Genomic DNA, 20,621 nt, shown 5'->3' on the forward strand with positions numbered 1-20,621 from the left:
TTGCTATTTAAAATAAGTTAAATTTCCAAATGTTCATGAAAGATGAAGATTTTCCTTCCTCTCTTCACCCAAGTCCAATGCCTAAAAGTTAGTAAGAAATTATTAGACTTTAAAGCATTAATATTTAGATTTAATTTGGAAAAGAAAAGTTATTTGAGGCCCTGGCCAGTTGGCTCAGCGGTAGAGCGTCAGCCCGGCATGTGGAGGTCCCAGGTTCGATTCCCTGCCAGGACACACAGGAGAAACGCCTATCTGCTTCTCCACCCTTCCCCCTCTCCTTCTTTTCTATCTCTCTCTTCCCCTCCCGCAGCCAAGGCTCCATTGGAGCAAAGTTGGCCCAGGTGCTGAGGATGGCTTCATAGCCTCTGCCTCAGGTGCTAGAATGGCTCCGGTTGCAACAGAGCAACAGCCCAGATGGGCAGAGCATTGCCCCCTAATGGGCATGCCGGGCGGATCCCGGTCAAGGGTGGATCCCGGTCAAGCGCATGCAGGAGTCTGTCTTTCTGCCTCCCTGCTTCTCACTTCAAGAAAATAAAAAAAGTTATTTGAGCCAAACTTGGTATTTGTATATGGATTTTCCTTTCTAAAGCAAAGAATGCCTTAGAGAAATATAGACACCATATCCATTTGTCTGACTTTATGAAGGCAGAAAAATGAGATTTCTCATCTCTCATTTTGATTTGGTTTTCTGTATGTCCTTCTGTGGAAACATTTTATAAATTATAGTCCCTTGGCTTTATTATTAGTTACGTAGTATGAAAGACTGATGTATTATCTAATGTCCTTCTGAAGGTTTAATTCTGATTTCTGAGAAGTCTACAAGAGAGATTTCAGTTAAGTCATCCATCAGTTTAGTTGGCCACTCTGTGTCTCATTGTGATAACTTATTTGAATAGATAATTCTGACCTTTTGAAAAGTCTTAACATCTTTGATAATATGACCTAATCTGGCTTTATATTTTTTATTTCAGTCACAAAAAGTTCTGTAAAAGAGAGGTACAAGGTGCCACTAAAATGTACACCAGGAGGACCTGATCTTTAAAGGCATATCAGAATAGGCTTTCTGAAGAAAGTGAACTCAAGGTCAATTCTGAAAGTTGAAGATAAATTGTACAAAAACAGGGAGAACATATTTTCTATGAGAGCCTATGTTCAGTAAATAATGAGGTAAGAAAAAATCATAGCTGCCTGGAATAACTAAATAAAAGCAGCACAACTAAATAAGTATAAACAATGGGTCACTGGATCATACTGGGAATAGATTGGGAGGTAAGCATGGAAAAGGTAACTTACTCATTATCTGAATGTAATCACAGGTGCTTGGTCTCATATCATTATTAATTGTATATACATGTACTTACATATACTTATTGACATTTATACTGAGAACTATTTACTATTATAATACAGCTTATGAAATAATTTTTTATCTCTTAAACATATACATTGACCCATCAGATTTCTGAATCTAAGAATATGTGACATATTCCTTCTTTTTTGTGAAGTTTTACTTTCAAAAAGTTAATAGCCCTTTAAGAAAATAAAAATAAGAAAAATACTCCACCCAAGAAGAGCAGAATACAAATTCTTTTTAAGTACATTTGAAACATTCATAAAGACCACTTTCTGATTTATGAAAAAAATCTCAAATTTAAGAGTATCAAATTTGACAAAATATGTTTTCTAACCACAGACTGAACTAGTAATCAGTAACAAAAAGATATCTGGAAAATCTCAAATTTTGGGGAATTATACATATTTCTAAGTAACACATGGATCAAAGAGGCAGTCACAGGGCAAGTAGAGAATATTTTTAATTGAATGACAATGAAAACACATTCAAAATTTGTAAGATGCAACTAAAACCATGCTTATGAAGAAATAAGCTTCAATGCCTTGTTTTAGAAACCAAAAAAAAATGTTTTTAAGTCAATAATCTAATTGTCTTAAAATAACAAATTAAACCCAAAACAAGAAGAATGAAGGAAATAATAAAGATAAGAGCAAAAACCAATGAAATTGAAAACAGTAGGGAAAATCAGTATACCCCAAAGCTGATTCTTTGCAAAGAATATAACAAGTTATAAACATCTTGCAGACTGAACAAGAAAAAAGAGGTCACAAATTATTATAAGCAGGAATGAGAGAGGGAGCATCACTAAAGATCTGCCCAAATAGTAAATGGATAATAAGAGATAAGTAAATAACTGTCAATAAATTTGAAAACCTAAATGAGATGAAAAAAATTCCTTAAAAGACAAACTACCAATATTTATTCAAGAGGAAATAACCTAAATAGTTTTATGTCTGTTAAAAAAATTGAATTTGTAGTTAAAATACCCTTCTGAAAGGACGCCATCCAGCCCAGATGCCTTCACTGGCAAGTTCTGCACACACTTAAGGAAGAAAGCATGCCAGTCCTGAACAGTCTCTTCTAGGAAACAGAAAAGGAAAGGAACATTTTCCAATTCATTTTAGGAGGTCAGCATTACTCTGATGCCAAAACCAGAAGAGATGGTGTAAGAGCAGAGAACTACAAACAAATAACTCTTCATAAACATAAACACAAAAATTGTTAACAAAATATGAGCAAATTGAGTTGAATAATACATAAAAAGAATTACCAAGTCAGGTTTCTTCCAAGCATGGAAGGTTGGTTCAACATTCTAAAATCAAGTTGATTCATCATATCAACAGATATTTTAAATCATCAGTTTTATAGTTGTTAAGAAAAAAAATGAGCCACAGTATCAGAACAGTGTGATGATAATGTAAGGATAGACTTAAAGATTAGTGGGGCAGAATAGAGAGCCCAGATACAGACACACAACTTTTTTTGATAAAAGGTCAAAGACAATCCGTTGAAGAGAGTTTAGTCTTTTTAATAATACTTGGTGATGGAGCCAAATAACTAAATAACTTTACCTATTCTTCATTATATACAAATATTAATTTTAAATGGATATTGAAACAAAATTAAAGACCTAATACTATAAAAGTTCTTGAAGAAAATATAAAATAAAATCTTTGTGACCAATGTAAGAGATTTTATAAATAGGAAGAAAGAAACCTGATCATAAACGAAAAAGCTAAGTTGGACTTTTGCAAAATTGAAAACTTTTTCAATTTTAATGGCACTGTTGAATAAGTGAAAGAAAGAGGTACAAACTGGGACAAAATATTTTCTCCCCATAATGAGGAGAAAATTAATTATGCTAAAACCAACCAAAAATTACACAGAGATAGAATTAGTAGATGAGGACATTAAAGGATTTAAATAAAAAAAGACATTAAAGCTATCACAGCTAAATTCCATATATTTAAGAAGCTAGAAGAAATCAGGAACATATTTACTAGAGATGTGGAAGATTTTTAAATATACTCTAATTGAACTGGTAGAGACTAAAATCACCCTGTCTAAGATGAAGAATACTATGTCAAAAAAGTAGTGACAGGCCCTGGCCGGTTGGCTCAGCAGTAGAGCATCGGCCTGGCGTGCGGGGGACCCGGGTTCGATTCCCGGCCAGGGCACATAGGAGAAGCGCCCATTTGCTTCTCCACCCCCACCCCCTCCTTCCTCTCTGTCTCTCTCTTCCCTTCCCGCAGCCAAGGCTCCATTGGAGCAAAGATGGCCCGGGCACTGGGGATGGCTCCTTGGCCTCTGCCCCAGGCGCTAGAGTGGCTCTGGTCGCCGCAGAGCGACGCCCCGGGAGGGGCAGAGCATCGCCCCCTGGTGGGCAGAGCGTTGCCCCTGGTGGGCATGCCGGGTGGATCTCGGTCGGGCGCATGCGGGAGTCTGTCTGACTGTCTCTGCCTGTTTCCAGCTTCAGAAGAAAAGAAAAGAAAAAAAAAAAGTAGTGACAGATGAGATATTTCAGAAGAAAAGATTAGTCAGTTTATAGACATATTAATAGAACTATCTAAAATAACACAAAGGAAGAAAAGTAACAGAAAAATAATGAACAGATCATCAGTGAGTTATGGGTCAATATCATGTAAATATATATAATTGACACCCTTGAAGGACAGATACAAAGGAGACAAAGCGTATATTCAAAGAAATAGCTGAAATTGTTCCAAATTTGGTGAAAAATATAAACCAGCATGTCCAACTATCTCTATTATTCCCAAACACAAGAATCATGAGGAAAACTACACTAAAGTGCATCATAATCAGATTGCTCAAAATCAGTAAAGAGCAGTGTTTTAAAAGGAATGAGAGAAAAAAAGACATTATGTAAAACCTGATCAGTGATGGCACAGTGGATAGAGCATCAATATGGGATGCTGAGGACCCAGGTTCAAAACCCTGAGGTTGCCAACTTGACTGCAGATTCATCTAATTTGAGCACAGGCTCACCAGCTTAGACACAGAGTCACTGGCTTGAGCATTCGATCATCAACATGACCCCATAGTCACTGGCTTAAAACCCAGGGTCGCAGGCTTGAGCCCTAAGTCACTGTCTTGAGCAAGGGTTCACTGGCTTGGCTGGAGCCCTTAGTCAAGACATATTAGGAGAAGCAATCAGGAGGAGGAGGAGGAAGAGGAGGAGAAGGAGAAGAAGAAGGAGGAGGAGGAGAAAGGGGGAGGAGGAGGAGGAAGAATAAAGAGAAGAAAAAAGAGAATGACCTTATGTACAGAATAACACAGATGAAAATGACAGATTTCTCACTGGAATTACTACAATTCCAAAGATAGTGGAGAAATATTTTTAAAGTATTAGAAGAAGAAGAAAGTTAAACTGAAATTTTATGAACAGCAAAAATATCTTTCAGAAGTGAAATACATACATTTTCAGATGTACAAATGCTGAAAGAATTCATTATAAGCAGACCTACACTACAAAAAAAATGGTAAACAAATCTTCAGACAATTGGAAAATGATGAAAAAGCCTTGGAAATGGTAATTATGTTGGTGAATTTTTATAACTTGTCTATTAAACGTATTTCAAAGGTATTTTTACTTTTTAAAACAAAAATTATAACAATGTATTATTTATTTACTGTCTAAAAGTAATATCCATGACAACAGTAGTATGAAAATTATTGAAGAAAATGGAGAAATAAAAGAATTCTGTTATAAGGATTTTATACCAGATATTAAGTGGTATAATATCACTTGAAGGTGCACTGATAAGTGAAAGTTGTATACTATAAACCCCACAAAAAGCAAAAATGACACACCCAAGAGTAATACTTAATAAGCTATTAAAAGTGAGAAAATGAAATTATCAAAAATGCCAAATTAACCCAAAACATACAGCAAGGTAATAGACTTAAACGTCATCTTCAATAATCACATTAAATGTAAATAGCCTAAATATCTTATTTAAAGGGCAGCAATGGTCAGAATGTGTAGAAAACAGAAAGACTCAAATATATACTGCATACTACAAAACCACTTTAAATATAAATATTTAAATGTAAATAGTTTGAAAGTTAAAGGATGGGAATAGATACGCCATATTAATACTAATTAAATGAAAGCTAGAGTAGATATATTAATATAATACAGTATGTTTCAGAACTCATAAAACCAGATCATAGAAAGATGAGGTCCACCACTACTATATTCTCTTGCTGTTTATGGCCACAAGGGGACTCAAGCTTCTCTCTTTTTTTTTTTTTTTTTTCTGTATTTTTCCAAAGTTAGAAGTGGGGAGGGAGGCAGTCAGACAGACTCCTGCATGCACCTGACTGGGATCCACCCGGCATGCCCACCAGGGGGCAATGCTCTGCCCATCTGGGGCATTGCTCCGTTGTGGCCCGAGCCATTCTAGCGCCTGAGGCGGAGGCCATGGAGCCATCCTCAGCATCCGGGCCAACTCTGCTCCAATGGAGCCTTGGCTGCAGGAGGGGAAGAGAGATAGAGAGGAAGGAGAAGGGGAAGGGTGGAGAAGCAGATGGACACCTCTCCTGTGTGTCCTGGCCTGGAATAGAACCCGGGACTTCTACACGCCAGGCTGCCACTCTACCACTGAGTCAACCAGCCAGGGCCAAGCTTCTCTTTTAATTGATGAATTCTGGATCTGAGAACTTGGTCTGGTCTAGAAACTGAGCAAGGGATTATAATTTCACTTTCTGTTCAACCAATGTTGATCTCATTTGAATAACTTTATACATATATATATACATATATACACATATACACATTTATTTACAGATTTATACACACACACACACATATATATATATATAAAGAAAACATCTTTATTGGCTGTTAATAGCTTACCTCTAGTAACATCAAGTTCTATGAGCCATTTCCATGGATCGCTCAAGAACCCACTGGTTGCCATTTGAAAGTTGCTGCCTGTCATAATACTTATTTCCACCATTCCCCTGATAATTTAGTTCTACCTCCGAATCTCTGCTATTCCTGGATTATATTATCAACATTTATAGAAGGGATTCCATTTCTGTAACACCATTACTTTTCAAGTCTCCACCTACAGAGAACAGTCACTTCTAAACTATTCAGTGATGCTGTTAAATGAAGCATCTTCCAAATCTTTCCAGGGTACATGTGAGCTGGGGTTTGGTCTTATATAACATTTCCACTCCAGCATACCCGCCTCTTTGAAGTATTTATTACTTCCTGAACAGATTACAACACCAGTTAACATATCTCTACTTTTGTGATGTGGGCCATCACTCTATTCTGGTTTCCTGGAACCACCCATCTGTAGTACAAACTGATTCCAAGGTTCCCTTCTCAGGGCATTAAGTCTATGATATGGAAAAGTTCCGTATTAAGCAGATTTATATTTCATGTCCCTGGCCGAGCACCTTAGGATCTACTCCCAGGCATATTCTGCCAGTGCCTATGGTACTTAGAAGCCAGGTGCTGTGACTCTGTCATTCTTCTTCTACTAGCATTAAATCTCTCTTCTTCTTTGACAGGCCCAAGATTTCCCCAGTGAGAAGATGCTGAGATTTGACTAGTTACTGCTCTGGTGCCCAGAAGTCAGATACTGAAAAAGGAAAGTAGATTAAGGCACCTGCCTCATTTGAAACCTCTGTTCATCGAGCAATAAGCAACCAGTTCCACAGTCCTAATATTTTGCTCTCTTCATCATTGCTCGGAAATGCCAGAGACTTACACAGGCTGCTGGTACGTTCCTTTCCACCTCTATCATATCCCCATTCAACACAAGTGAAAATCTCTTTTTAAAATGGATTGATTTTAGAGACACAGAAAGGAAGGGAGAAGAGAGAGAAGCATTCGTTTGTTGTTCCACTTTAGTTGTACATTCACTGGTCTTCTCCTATATGTGCCCTGACCAGAGATCGAACCTGCAACCTTGTTTCGCAAATGATGCTCTGACTGAGCTAATAATCCAGGGCTCACAAGTGAAAATCTTAACATTTGTACTACTGCAGCATGCCAGACTCTGGGACATTTTCTAGACTATGCATCTATTCTGGTAGCAGCTGTCCTAGGTAGAGTTCCCTGAAGTCAGGGCCCCAACAGCATCTACAATAGCCAAGTAGCCAGTAAACATATGAAAGTGTGTTTATGCTCATTAGTTAAGAAAATGGAAATTAAAACCCAATGAGATACTACATGTCCCATATACACTTAAATTGTGTGCATGCATATAAATTGTGTGTATGTGCATATATATTCTGCAGTTATGTGTAGGGTTCTAATAGGTCCAGTTTTTAGTTGTTCACATCTACGTCTCTTTTGATTTGCTGTCTATGTGTTCTATCAATTACTGAGGAAGGAGTGTTAAAATCTTCAATTATGAGTGGGACTTTTTGTCTTTATTTCTGTCACTTTTGTTTCCTGTACTTTGAAGTCTTTTTTGAGCCAGTCTTGACTTTATAGCCACTGCACACATTTTTGCCCATTCAAAGAGCAGTAACAGAGAAAAGCAACAAGGAAAATAATAAAAGAGTTGCCAAAATGCTTATTTTTCCTCTTTTTCCATTGCTTCTTTTTAGCCTTTTGGGCTCTGGGGATCAGACTGTCCATTCGATCTGTTATGTCCTGGTAACCCACTAACTCCTAGAGGTCCCAGTGGGCATTTAGGACAGTGCATTCTTAGTGAATTGCATCTCATTTCATTATGATCCATTTTTCTTTGTCTCTGACAATACTCCTTGGTTTGAAGTGTTTTTGTGTGTGGTATTATGATAATAATTGACTAGTCATGTTTCCATAATATATCTTGTTTCACTAAAGTCTAGTTTTTAGTAATGCATACTTAAGTGGTAAAGTTATTAGGAGAACAGGTAGCTAGATAAGCTAAAAATCAAGGCATTGGTTTTCTCTAGGTTGGGAGGAAGGGATGATGAGCAGGGAAGACATTTTGGCTTGGGATGTTTTTCAGTCTATCAAGTTTCTGTTTTTTTTCACCTGAATAATGGTTACACGGGTATCTGCTTTATAATAACCCACTAAGCATATAATTATTTTTGGTGTACTTTTACATGTTATAGTTCACAGTGAAAAAATTCAAAAGAAAAAAACAATGTTCATTATGTCTTGCATACAAAGAAAATGTATTAAAAAACCACATGCTGTCGCAAAGAGAATCTCTATAGCTGTCCAAAAAGTGATATTCCAATTGTGTTTTCTCAGAACACACAATCATATTTGAAATCAACCGTAAAAAGTAATTTTTAAAACCTCATGTGAATAGACTGTGTTGTGCCAGTAATGGATTATAACCCATAGCATTAAATGAATATCTATGAAGCTACAATGATATTAAAAAATTAAATAAGTTGGGGCAAAAGGGCAGCTCTTATCGTAAAATTCCAATTAATAATTGTAGAAACAATATAGAAATAGAGCATCACCATTTGGCAAGTATAAAAGAAGTAATTACTAGTGACAGTAATCATCCATGGATGCTAAAGTTTCTGGATGAAAGTATGACGAGATTATTCTTTTGCTTCTTTTATCCCATCAAAATATCTCTCCTGAAAAGTATGGATTAATTACAAAGAAAAAAGTAATGACTTGACTGTGGAGAATCCTGGCAGATAACACCTTAACTATGTTTCCAGAGTTACTATCAGCCAGTATGGGCCCATTTTGACATCAGGTACTTCCTGAAGTGATGCACTCTCACTGTATAATCTTGGCTTTAGCATCACCTTGGCAAAAATCCATAATCTTGGTCTAGTAATGAGAAATTTTCAGACAAACTCAAATTGAGGGTTTTTCTACAAAATAACTACTCAATATTTTTTAAAAGTGTCAAGATCATGGGAAAACAAAGAAAGACTGAGAAATTGTCACAGATTGATAGAAACTAAGGAGACCTGATGGCTAAAGGCAGCCCCTTCCTCCTATACAAACAATTCAATGAAGGATTTGTCCTTGACTAAAACCATAACCACCTTTTATATCTGGTAGGAAATGCTCTATAATATACTAAGGGCTTCTTACATACACAGGTGCCCTTCAACACTGTGGCAGAGACTCCTTTCTTTATATGTTGCTGCCTTTTCATGGATCATTAGTCTGTTTACTTGCCTTTTCCATTGAATCAGAGGTGGTCATCAGCCAGCTAATAGAAGAGGGGGAGTTTGTGCTGGAGAAACAGAGGACACAGAGCTACAACAGAGGTACAAGGAATCTGTCATGACCGCGTGCCACAATCAACTTGGTTCTTCATTGATAAACAAGAACACTAGAACATGAGGAAAATCAGCAAAATGAATATGAAAGAATAAAAAGAAAAAATTAATTATTGACCCCCAAGGAATGATAGACGATGCAAGAAACACAAAACCTTTAAAACTTATTTTGAATCCTTAGATTGAGAAAAAGAACACATAAGAGGCTTCCATGCAAAGGAGAAATCAGAGCAGAAAAGAATCTTAAAGGTTAAAAGGTATGACAGCCAAAACAGAAAATTCAATAAAATTGATAAAATGACATGTCACTGACTGAATTAGTAATGTGAAAGGAAATCCCCGTAACATAGAGCAAAAAGACTTAAAAACAGAGATGAGTTGAGATGTACTTATCAATGTTGATTCCATTAGTTTTTAGAACATTCTTTAGGTTTTCTTAGTCATTTCATTTTGAAAAAGCCATCTCATATTGTTTATCCACTATCACAGCAGAAGTCATAAACTTATAAACGTTAACAATATCCAGTGTTTAAACTGAGACAAAAAATAGCTTTCCTAAGCCACCAACACTGTGTTACATTGTCCACCTTACCTTTTCCCAATGCTGGATGTTTGTTATTTACTTAGAAAGTAACATTATTTTTGTAAGACAGCCCTATAGAGACGTGAAAAGATAAAGTATGCCCCATCCTCACTGCCACTCTCCAGGATAACCTCTGCTGACAACTTTCTGTTTGTTCGTTAAGACTTTTCTCTGCATGTACAATGGCATAGGCAAAATGTTGAACAAAAAAAAAAAGAAAAACTGTATTTTTCAGCATCTTGCAGTTTTCATGCAATATTGAAGCACTAGAATATTTTGGTGTCTATGTCTACATATCTGCCTCATTGTTAACTACTGCATAGAACTCCACACTGGATACATTACAGTTCAAATAACCACTTTCCAGTTGATGATACCTTGTTAACTTCACCCACTAATTAAAATTGTATCTTCTGTTTGATTCACATCAACCATCTATCCTTTGGTGTTTCTATAGATTATTCTCTTCTTTCAATTTACTGTTACTGTTTTTAGAATAGTCATCCCTTCCTTCCTTCTCTCCTGCCTTTCAAAGTTGTGTTTTCAGTATACCTAGTTACTCTTGCCTCTCTTCCTGCTTATTATTATCCTTCTCAGCTAATTGTAATTCTTATTACTTTCTCTTTGAAATCTTACATTGAATTTTAAATTTAGCTAGAAATTTTTAAGTTCTAACTAGTGACTAATATTTTTTAGCAGACACTTCTCAGTAGAATTTAAGGATGGTGGGAAGCCTATAATCTTAAGTGTCCAGCATTCAAGACTGAGGAGAAACAATCAAGATTAATAGAGTAGAACTCTCTTAACGGATAAGTTTGGGACCTGTAATTAGGCAGTTAAGCAAAAATGTTGGTTATAGCTGGGGCTAATGAAAGTGTTAGTACTTAAGCATTTTACTGTCTTTGAAACATAAAACATTATTCACCAATTCTTAGATGTAAAAGTGCTAAGGTCTTTTGAGTATAGGTTAGTGAATGGTGTTCTCGATGCTATCACCAACATCGTGCGCTAAATGCATGATGTATGATTTCTGTTTTGATTTCTTTGGAGAGAGTAAAGATATTTTGAAACCATTTGAATACAGAATACATGTAGATATTTACAATTATTCTTCTAATCGTTCCCAGTGTCTCATGCACACCTAATTCAGGTTAATTTTTAGTGACCTCTTTATTGAATCTTTTTAGAGCATTCAGCTTAGTTTGTTCTTGTTTATACAGGCTACAGTTTTCTTTTTGCACTAATATTTTACCAGCTTATATATAGTTAACTAGGAGTATGTAACAAAAGTAACAAGTACAATGGGCATAAATAGTATTGGAAACAAACACAAATGAACTTAATAGTAAGCTTCTGCTTAACTGGAGGATGAAGTGCCTTGCCATACTACAGAATAGCTTATTAGCTGTGAACCTTCAGGAAGGTGTATATTACTCATGTTTTTATAGAGAATGAAAAGTGCAGGGCAGTATAGTGAATCAGCTAAGTAGAGGTTGGTTAAGATCATTTCTACTATACACTGGCATTAAAGAAGGTCATTAGTTGAACTAGCACACTGGCAGAACTAGGTGAGAGTAAGGTCAAGAGAAAGTTTATGGTCTTATGTTTGCTTGGCTGTTAACACTCAGGTTGTTTTCAGGAGTGCATTTCACATTTACCTATTTTTTAACATTATTAAGGATGTTGGAGGACAAACCCATTTTCATCTACCAATACCTTTTTGCATTATTGGAACATGGTTTGGGATAAGACTAAATTTAGCCATCCAAAATTGCTTACTTTGTACTGAACTGTGAACACTAACAAAATGTCTTTTGCCTAAAACTAAGTAATATTTTATCTTCCCTTTAAAAAATAAATAATACCTAAACAGATCTTAAATCCCTTTGCACTTCCAAAAAATTTTGAGAATTCCTTTTGAAGGGAAAACTTTGACCAAGGAATACATTTATACTGCTTTTTCTTATTATAGGAAGTTGCTTTACACGTCTTCCTTCAGTGGTTGTGAGATAATCCAGTAAAATGCTGAGATTACCTTGGTATGTTCCCCAAATGCCCAGGTTCTTGGCTGTGCACACTGCCTAAGGGTTCAATAAGTAGGTTAATTGGTCCTTTAGGATTGGCCTGAGGGTTAGAGTTCCTGATGAGCCATGTAGAGCTTGCATGTAGGAATAAGGTGGAAAAAGGTAAAGTGGACTGAACGCTGTGGGAGAAAAACCACTTGTGTGCAGCTGGGGTCACACGATGATCTTTATTTTATTTCATGTACCTGTATTTCATCTATTTCAGTTTTCTTGTTTATTCTGTTTTGTTGTGGGGGGTTTTTTGGAGGGGGCTTATTGTATAGCTCTATAATAGCCAAGCTCTTTCAACATCTGACAAATGATTATGAAAACATCCTCCCAGTATTTTCATGCAGTTGTTTTAGTGAAAGTTTTTCCTTTTTCATTTATTCCATTTGGTCATTTATATTGCCTTTTCATGAATAAGATGAATTAAAAGAGCAAAAGCCATAGAAAAGTATAGTTTTTTTGAGGGGGGTTGGCATAAATATGTGTATTTATTTTTTATTACTTTTATTTTTTAATTGATTTTAATTTGTGTTTATATAGTTACAAGTGTACCCCCAAATATGTCTCCCTCCCTCCACCCCTTGTTCTCCTTGATACCCCCTCACCCCCTACCCTACTACCTTCCTCCCTTCCCTCCAGGATTTACTATCCTGCCCTCTATCTCTCTGTGTTATGTGTATATACTTTCACTAATGTCTTTTCTTTCTTTGATCCCCTCCTCTCATCCCCTTTCCCTCTGCCCACTTTCCCTCTGGACTCTGGCCCCTTCTCTGCCTCTCTTCCATTCCTCAGTTCACTTTGTTCTTTGGATTCCTCATATGAGTGAGGTCATTTGATATTTTTCTTTCTCTGCCTAGCTTATTTCACTTAGCATAATAGACTCCAGGTCCATCCATGTTGTCGCAAAGGGTAAAATTTCCTTCTTTTTCATGGCCGTGTAGTATTTTGTTGTGTATATACACCACAGCTTTTTAATCTACTCGTCCACTGACGGACACTTGGGCTGTTTCCAGATCTTGGCTATTGTAAACAATGCTGCAATAAACATGGGGGAGCATTTCTTCTTTTGGATCAGTGATTTGGTATTCTTAGGATATATTCCTAAAAGTGGGATAGCTGGGTCAAAAGGCAGCTTCATTTTTAATTTTTTGAGGAATCTCCGTACTGTTTTCCACAGTGGCTGCACCAGTCTGCATTCCCACCAGCAGTGCAGGAGGGGTCCCTTTTCTCCACATCCTCGCCAGCACTTATTCTGTGTTGTTTTGTTGATGAGCGCCATTCTGATTGGTGTGAGGTGATATCTCATTGTGGTTTTAATTTGAATTTTTCTGATGATTAGTAATGTTGAACATTTTTTCATATGCCCATTGGCCATCTGTATGTCCATTTTGGAGAAGTGTCTATTCAGTTCTTTGCCCGATTTTATTGAATTGTTTCACTTCCTGGTATTGAGTTTTATAAGTTCTTTGCAGATTTTGGTAATTGACCCCTTATTGGACGTGTTGGCAAATATGTTCTCCGATTGTGTGACTTGTCTTTTTATTTTGTTCATGTTGTCTTTTGCTGTGCAAAATCTTTTTAGTTTGATATAGTCCCAGTTGTTCATCCTGTTCTTTATTTCACTTGCCCATGGAGTTAAATTACCAAATATATTTCTGCGAGAGATATCGGAGAGTTTACTGCCTATGTTTTCTTCCAAGATGATCATGGTTTCACAGCTTACATTCAAGTCTTTTATCCATTTTGAGTTTTGTTCTTTGTGAATGGTTTAAATTGGTGGTCTAGTTTCATTTTCTTGCATGTATTTGTCCAGTTTTCCCAGCACCATTTGTTAAAGAGACTGTCTTGACTCCATTGTATGCTCTTACCTCCTTTGTCAAATATCAATTGACCATAAAGGTGTGGATTTATTTCTCGGTACTCTGTTCTGTTCCATTGACCTATATATCTGTTCTTATGACAGTCCCAAGCTGTTTTGAGTACAATGGCCTTGTAGTATAACTTGATATCAGGAAGTGTGATACCTCCCACTTTATTTTTTTTTTCAAGACTGCTGAGGCTGTGTTCTTTTTTGGTTTCAGATAAATTTTTGGAATATTAGTTCTGTATCTTTGAAGTATGACATTGGTAATTTAATAGGAATTGCATTGAATTTATATATTGCTTTGGGTAGTATAGACATTTTAATTATATTTATTATTCCTATCCATGAACACGGTATGTGCTTCCATTTCTTTGTATCTTCCTTGATTTTTTTTTATCAATGTTTTATAGTTTTCTAATTACAAGTCTTTAACCTCCATGGTTAAATTTACTTCTAGGTACCTTATTTTTTTGGTTGTAATAGTAATGGAGATTGTTTCCTTAATTTCTCTTTCTGACAGTTCATTGTTGGTGTATATAAATGCTACTGATTTCTGAATGTTGATTTTATATCCTGCCACCTTGCTGAATTCATTTATCAGTTCCAGTAGCTTTTTGACTGAAACTTTAGGGTTTTCTATGTACAATATCAAGTCATCAGCAAATAATGAAAGTTTTACTTCTTCTTTTCCAATTTGGATGCCTTTTATTTATTCTTCTTCTTGTCTGATTACTGTAGCTAGGACTTACAGAACTATGTTGAATAAGAGTGGTGAAAGGGGGCACCCCTGCCTTGTTCCTGTTCTTAAGGGGATTGCTTTTAATTTTTGCCCGTTGAGTATGATGTTGGCTGTGGGTCTGTCATAGATGGCCCTTATCATGTTGAGGTATGTTCCCTGTATTCCCACTTTGCTGAGAGTTTTGATCATAAATGGGTGCTGGATTTTATCAAATGCTTTTTCTGCATCTATTGATTATTATTATGTGGTTTTTCTCTTTCCTTTTGTTTATGTGATGAATCACTTTGATTGATTTGCAAATATTGTACCAGCCTTGCCTCCCCAGAATAAATCCCACTTGATCTTGATGTATGTTTATTTTCATGTATTGCTGGATCCGATTTGCCAATATTTTGTTGAGAATTTTAGCATCTGAATTCATCAGGGATATTGGCCTATAATTTTCTTTCTTTGTGTTATATTTGCCTGGTTTTGGAATAAGGATTATATTTGCCTCATAAATGGAGTTTGGAAGTTTTCCCTCCTCTTAATATTTTGAAATAGCTTAAGAAGGATAGGAGTTAGTTCTTCTTTGAATATTTGGTAAAATTCGCCTGTGAAGCCATCAGGCCTAGGACTTTTGTTTGCTGGGAATGTTTTGATAACTGTTTCAATCTCTTTTGGTATAATTGGTCTGTTTAGGTTTTCTGATTCTTCCAGATTGATTTTTGAATGATTATATTTTTCAAAAAATTTATCCATTTCATCTAGGTTGTCCCATTTTGGAGCATACAGTTCTTCATAGTATTTTCTTACAATCCTTTGTATTTCTGCTGTATCAGTTGTTACTTCTCCACTCTCATTTCTAATTTTATTTATTTGAGCCCTCTCTCTTTTTTTATTGGTGAGTCTGGTTAAAGGTTCATCGATCTTGTTTACCTTTTCAAAGAACCAACTCTTGGTTTCATTAATCCTCTGTATTTTTTGTTGTTGTTGTTGCCTCTATGTCATTTATTTCCTCTCTGATCTTTATTATTTCCTTTGTTCTACTACCTCTGGGCTTTACTTGCTGTTCTTTTTCTTGTTCTTTTAGGTGCAGGGTTAGTTGTCTTTTTCTTGCTTCTTAAGGTATTCCTGTAATGCTATGAACTTCTTTCTGAGGACTGCTTTTGTTGTATCCCATAAATTTTGAGTTGGTATATGTTCATTTTCATTTGTTTGAAGGAAGTTTTTGATATTTTCTTTGATCTCATTGTTAACCCATTTATTATTTAATAGAATGCTCTTTAGTCTCCAAGTGTATGAATGTTTTTCATTTTTTCTATTGTAGTTGATTTCTAGTTTCATGCTATTGTGATCAGCGAAGGTGCTTGATATGATTTCAGTCTTCCTAAATTTAGTAAGACTTGTTTTGTGTCCTAACGTGGTCTATCACAGTGCTCAGCAAACTCTTTAGTCAACAGAGCCAAATATCAACAGTACAATGATTGAAATTTCTTTTGAGAGCCAAATTGTTTAAACTTAAACTATATAGGTAGGTACATTCCTTATCAAGGTAGTGCCTGCATGTGGTATTTTGTGGAAGAGCCACACTCAAGGGGCCAAAGACCCGCATGTGGCTTGCAAGCTGCAGTTTGCCGACCAGGATACTAGAGAATTTACTGTGAGCACTTGAAAAGAATGTATATTCTGCTGCTTTGGGTGAAAGGTTCTGAAGATATCTATTATATCCAGTTGATCTAGTGTGTCATTTAAGACTGCAATTTCTTTGTTAATTTTCTGTCTGGAGGTTCTATCCATTGATGTTAGTAGGGTATTAAAATCCCCTACTATTATAGTATTTCTGTTGATCTTGCCCTTTTTGTCTATCAAAATCCGTTTTAGGTATTTAGGTGCTCCTATATTAGGTGCATAGATATTTATAATAGTTATATCTTCCTGTTGTAATGCTCCTTTTATCATTATGTAGTGACCTTATCTCTTATTGTAGCCTTTGTTTTAATGTTTATTTTGTCAGATATTAGTATTGCTACCGCAGCATTTTTTTTCTTTCTGTTTGTGTGAAATATTTTTTCTATCCCTTTACTCTCGGTCTATGTGTATCTTTTGTTTTGAGGTGGGTTTCTTATAGACAGTGTATGTATGGGTCCTATTTTCTTATTCATGCAGCTACACTATGTCTTTTGATTGGAGCATTTAACCCATTTACATTTAAGGTTATTATTGATATGTAGTTGTTTATTGTCATTTTATTCTTTAAATCTATAATCCTCTTTTTCTTTATTTCTTTTTTCCTTTGCTCTTTTTACAGCAAGTCCCTTAACATTTCCTGAAGTACTGGTTTGGTTGTAATGAATTCCTTGAGGTTATTTTTTTTATTTTTTATCTGGGAAGCTTTTTATCTCTCCTTCAGTTTTAAACCATAATCTTGCTGGATAAAGAATTCTTGGTTGTAGGCTCTTGTTTTGCATTACTCTGAATATTTCTTGCTGTTCCCTTCTGGCCTCAAGTGTTTCTGTTGCAAAGTTGGATGTCATTCTTATGGGGGCTCCTCTGTTATAGGTGATTGACGTTTTTTTCTCTTGCTGCTTTTAGTATATTTTCTTTATCTCTTAACTTTGGTATTGTAATTATGATGTGTCTTGATGTAGGCCTCACTGGGTTTCTCTTTACCGAGACTCTCTGTGCTTCTTGAACTTGTGTGACATTTTCCTTCATCAGTTTAGGAAAGTTTTCAGCTATGATTTCTTCAAACAGGTTCTCTATCCCTTGTTCTTTTGCTTCTCCTTCAGGAACCCCTATGATGCAGATGTTATTTCTTTTCATAGTGTCGCAGAGTTCTCTTACAGTTTTCTCAAACTTCTTGAGCCTCTTTTCTTTTTGCTGCTCTGTTTCTGTGTTTTTATTTATCTTGTCCCTGAGTTCGCTGATTTGATCCTCTGCTTCATCCAGCCTGCTGTTGATTCCTTCTAGTGTAGTCTTCGTTTCTGATATTGTAATTGTCATTTCTGATCAATTCTTTTTTATGATTTCAGTGTCTTTTTGATACTAGCAATTTCTTTATTTAGGTGTTCATTAAGTCCATCTATTGTAGCTCTGAGACCCTTAAGCATCCTAACAATCGTTATTTTAAACTCTGCATCTGATAATTTGGTTACTTCCATCTCATTTAGTTCTTTTTCTGGGGATTTCTCTTGTTGATTCGTATAGTTTACATTCCTCTCTCTTCCCATTTTTTCTGTGTGCGGTTTACAAGCTTGTTAGAGTTGTGGGTATGAGGTTGGTTTATGGAATTCTGCTTCTCCTTCAGGACTCTATCCATCAGCCTCTGCTGATTGCTCAGATTTTAATTCTCCTTAACTAATAGAGCTTCTTAAAAGTTATTATTACCCTGCTGTTTGTTTCCTTAGCCCAGCAGGGAGCTTCTGTGTTTGCTGAGCCCAGCAAGGAGCTTCTTTGTTTAGGACAGGGGAAGTGGGCATATCCTTATCTTTGGCCTCAGTTGAAACTCTATCCAGGAATGTGGTGGGTGTGACCCCTGAGAACCAGAAGGTGTGGTCTGCCCAGTGACTCTCCAGGGGTGAAGCACATTCTTCCTATGAGAAGGGGGAGGTGTAGCTCAGGTCTCCCCGGAACCCTGAGTCATTGCCCTTCCCCTTTACTTCCCTCTTTTTGATCAACCTTTCATGCTGATTGGAGCTGGAGAGCTTTTTGGAGGTAGGTCAACTAGTTCCACGCTAGGCTTGTGCTGGATGGAGGGAGCAACCTCTCCCCCAGCTATGGCTGCCTCAGCACTAGAGAATGACTCAGCTCAGGCATTCTTCTCCTCATCATCGTTTGTGTCCCCATGCCTTGATCTCCCCACTTTCCTCATGCAAGACCAGTTCTCTCAGCCCTCCTCACCCCAGGAGCCCCAGGCAAGTGGCTTTGTGCGATATTTTCTGTGCTGGCTTTTTAAGGCTGCAACTTTTTTCACCAGCCACTTCCTACAAACAGAACTCCCGCTTTTCTCCCCACTCAATGCTGTCAGGCTATCTCCTCCAATCCCTGGGTTTCTAGGCTGGGGCCCCAGTCCTGGGACTGAGGACCCCCACCTCTCAAGATCTCTCTCCTTGCAATGAGAAACTCTCTGGGCCCTCAGCCTCAGCCTCCCCTTACTCCTGGGAGCGGGGGAACTCTCACTGTGCCCCCGCACTCCCTACCAGGCTCAGTGTGGTTTCTTCTGTGCTCCTTGGTTTTTGAGTCCTGTTCTTTAATCCAAAGTTGTTTTTTCATGATAATTGGTCTTAAATTAATTTGTAATTTAGTTTGGTCATGGGAGGTGGCAGTCTGTGCATCTGCCTACTCCACTGTCATCTTGGAATCCAGAAAAGTATAGTTCTATTTGACTAAATATTTTTCTATGACATCTCTAAGACTACTACTAATGATGATCTATTTATGCTGGTGTTTTATGTACTAGCCATTTTTTCCCATCTGAAAAAGACTTTACATTTTATTAAAGAAATAATAACAGACTCCCTGAATTTAAGTACTTTCCCAGAGTCATGCAGCTGGTGGGCATCAGAATAAGAGATAATAGCTAAGAAATAGATAAAAACTCAGGTCTCTTAGACTCCTTATCCAAAGCTTTTCCTCCATGCCAATATTTCTCACTCTGGGAATCCTGAAAGATTCGGATCTCCTCAGATATCATCTAATGACAAGTTTTTCATTTTTTAACACATTTATTGAGTACTTATTTTGAGCTGTACAGTATTCTAGGCACTTATCAGGGATACATTATGGTGGGGGGAAAGTATATTTGCTGACTTAATCAGCTTATATTCTGGTAGAGATAGATAATAAACAGAGGTTAAATATGTAACATTTTAGAAGGTAAAAAGTGCTATAAAAATTCTCTGAAACTTTAAATTATACTTTCTTTCTATTGATTATGAATAATATCTTGAATAATCTTAATGGTTTTTTATAACAAAGTACTAGCTTGTGATTTCAGAGCAGTTATTTATAGTTCTGTTTTCTCTCATTTTCTTGTTTAGTAGAATGCAAAGAAATGTCATGGTGCAATTTAAAATGAAGGTGTCACAGTGGTTCGAAGAAAATTGATTTATAACATAGCATGGTAGTAAAGGCACATGGACCCAAAAGATCACATATTGCAACAGTTGGTTCCATATTGAATTTGAAACTGCCATTGTATTGCACAGACTCTATCTTAGTGGAAACCTCTTTGAAATAATTGTGCACTGTTGAATACTTTGTTCTAAATCTCATCAATCAGATTATTTAGTGTAGATTCATTTTTAATTTTTATTTATTGACTTTAGAGAGAGAGGAAGAGCGAGAGACAGGAGCATTGGTCTGTTCCTTTATGTGCCCTAACTGGGAATCGAACCTATAACCTCTGTATTTCATAGTGACACTCTAACCAACCTATCCTGCCAGGGCTTGTGTAGATTTAAATAACAAGAATATTTAAACATATCTTCAAGTAGAAGATAGCTCTACAATGTTAATAATGACACCATGTTAAAATAGGCATTCAAAGATTATTTATGAGAAGGGGTTGGTTAAATATAAATCTGGTTATACTGTGCTCTCAAACAAAGCCTTTAAATTATAAAACTTAAATTAATGTTTAACTTACATATATACATTAAAGTACGGAAATTTATAGTTTGCAGTTCAGTGAACATTAAGGCCATTTTAAACAGCAAATTTCTATAAAGAGGAAGTGTCTACATTAGTAATATTAATATTTAAAAATGCCAAAACACATTAAATAT

The sequence above is a fragment of the Saccopteryx leptura genome, chromosome 9 (assembly GCF_036850995.1).
Source record: "Saccopteryx leptura isolate mSacLep1 chromosome 9, mSacLep1_pri_phased_curated, whole genome shotgun sequence".
Classification (NCBI taxonomy): Eukaryota; Metazoa; Chordata; class Mammalia; order Chiroptera; family Emballonuridae; genus Saccopteryx; species Saccopteryx leptura.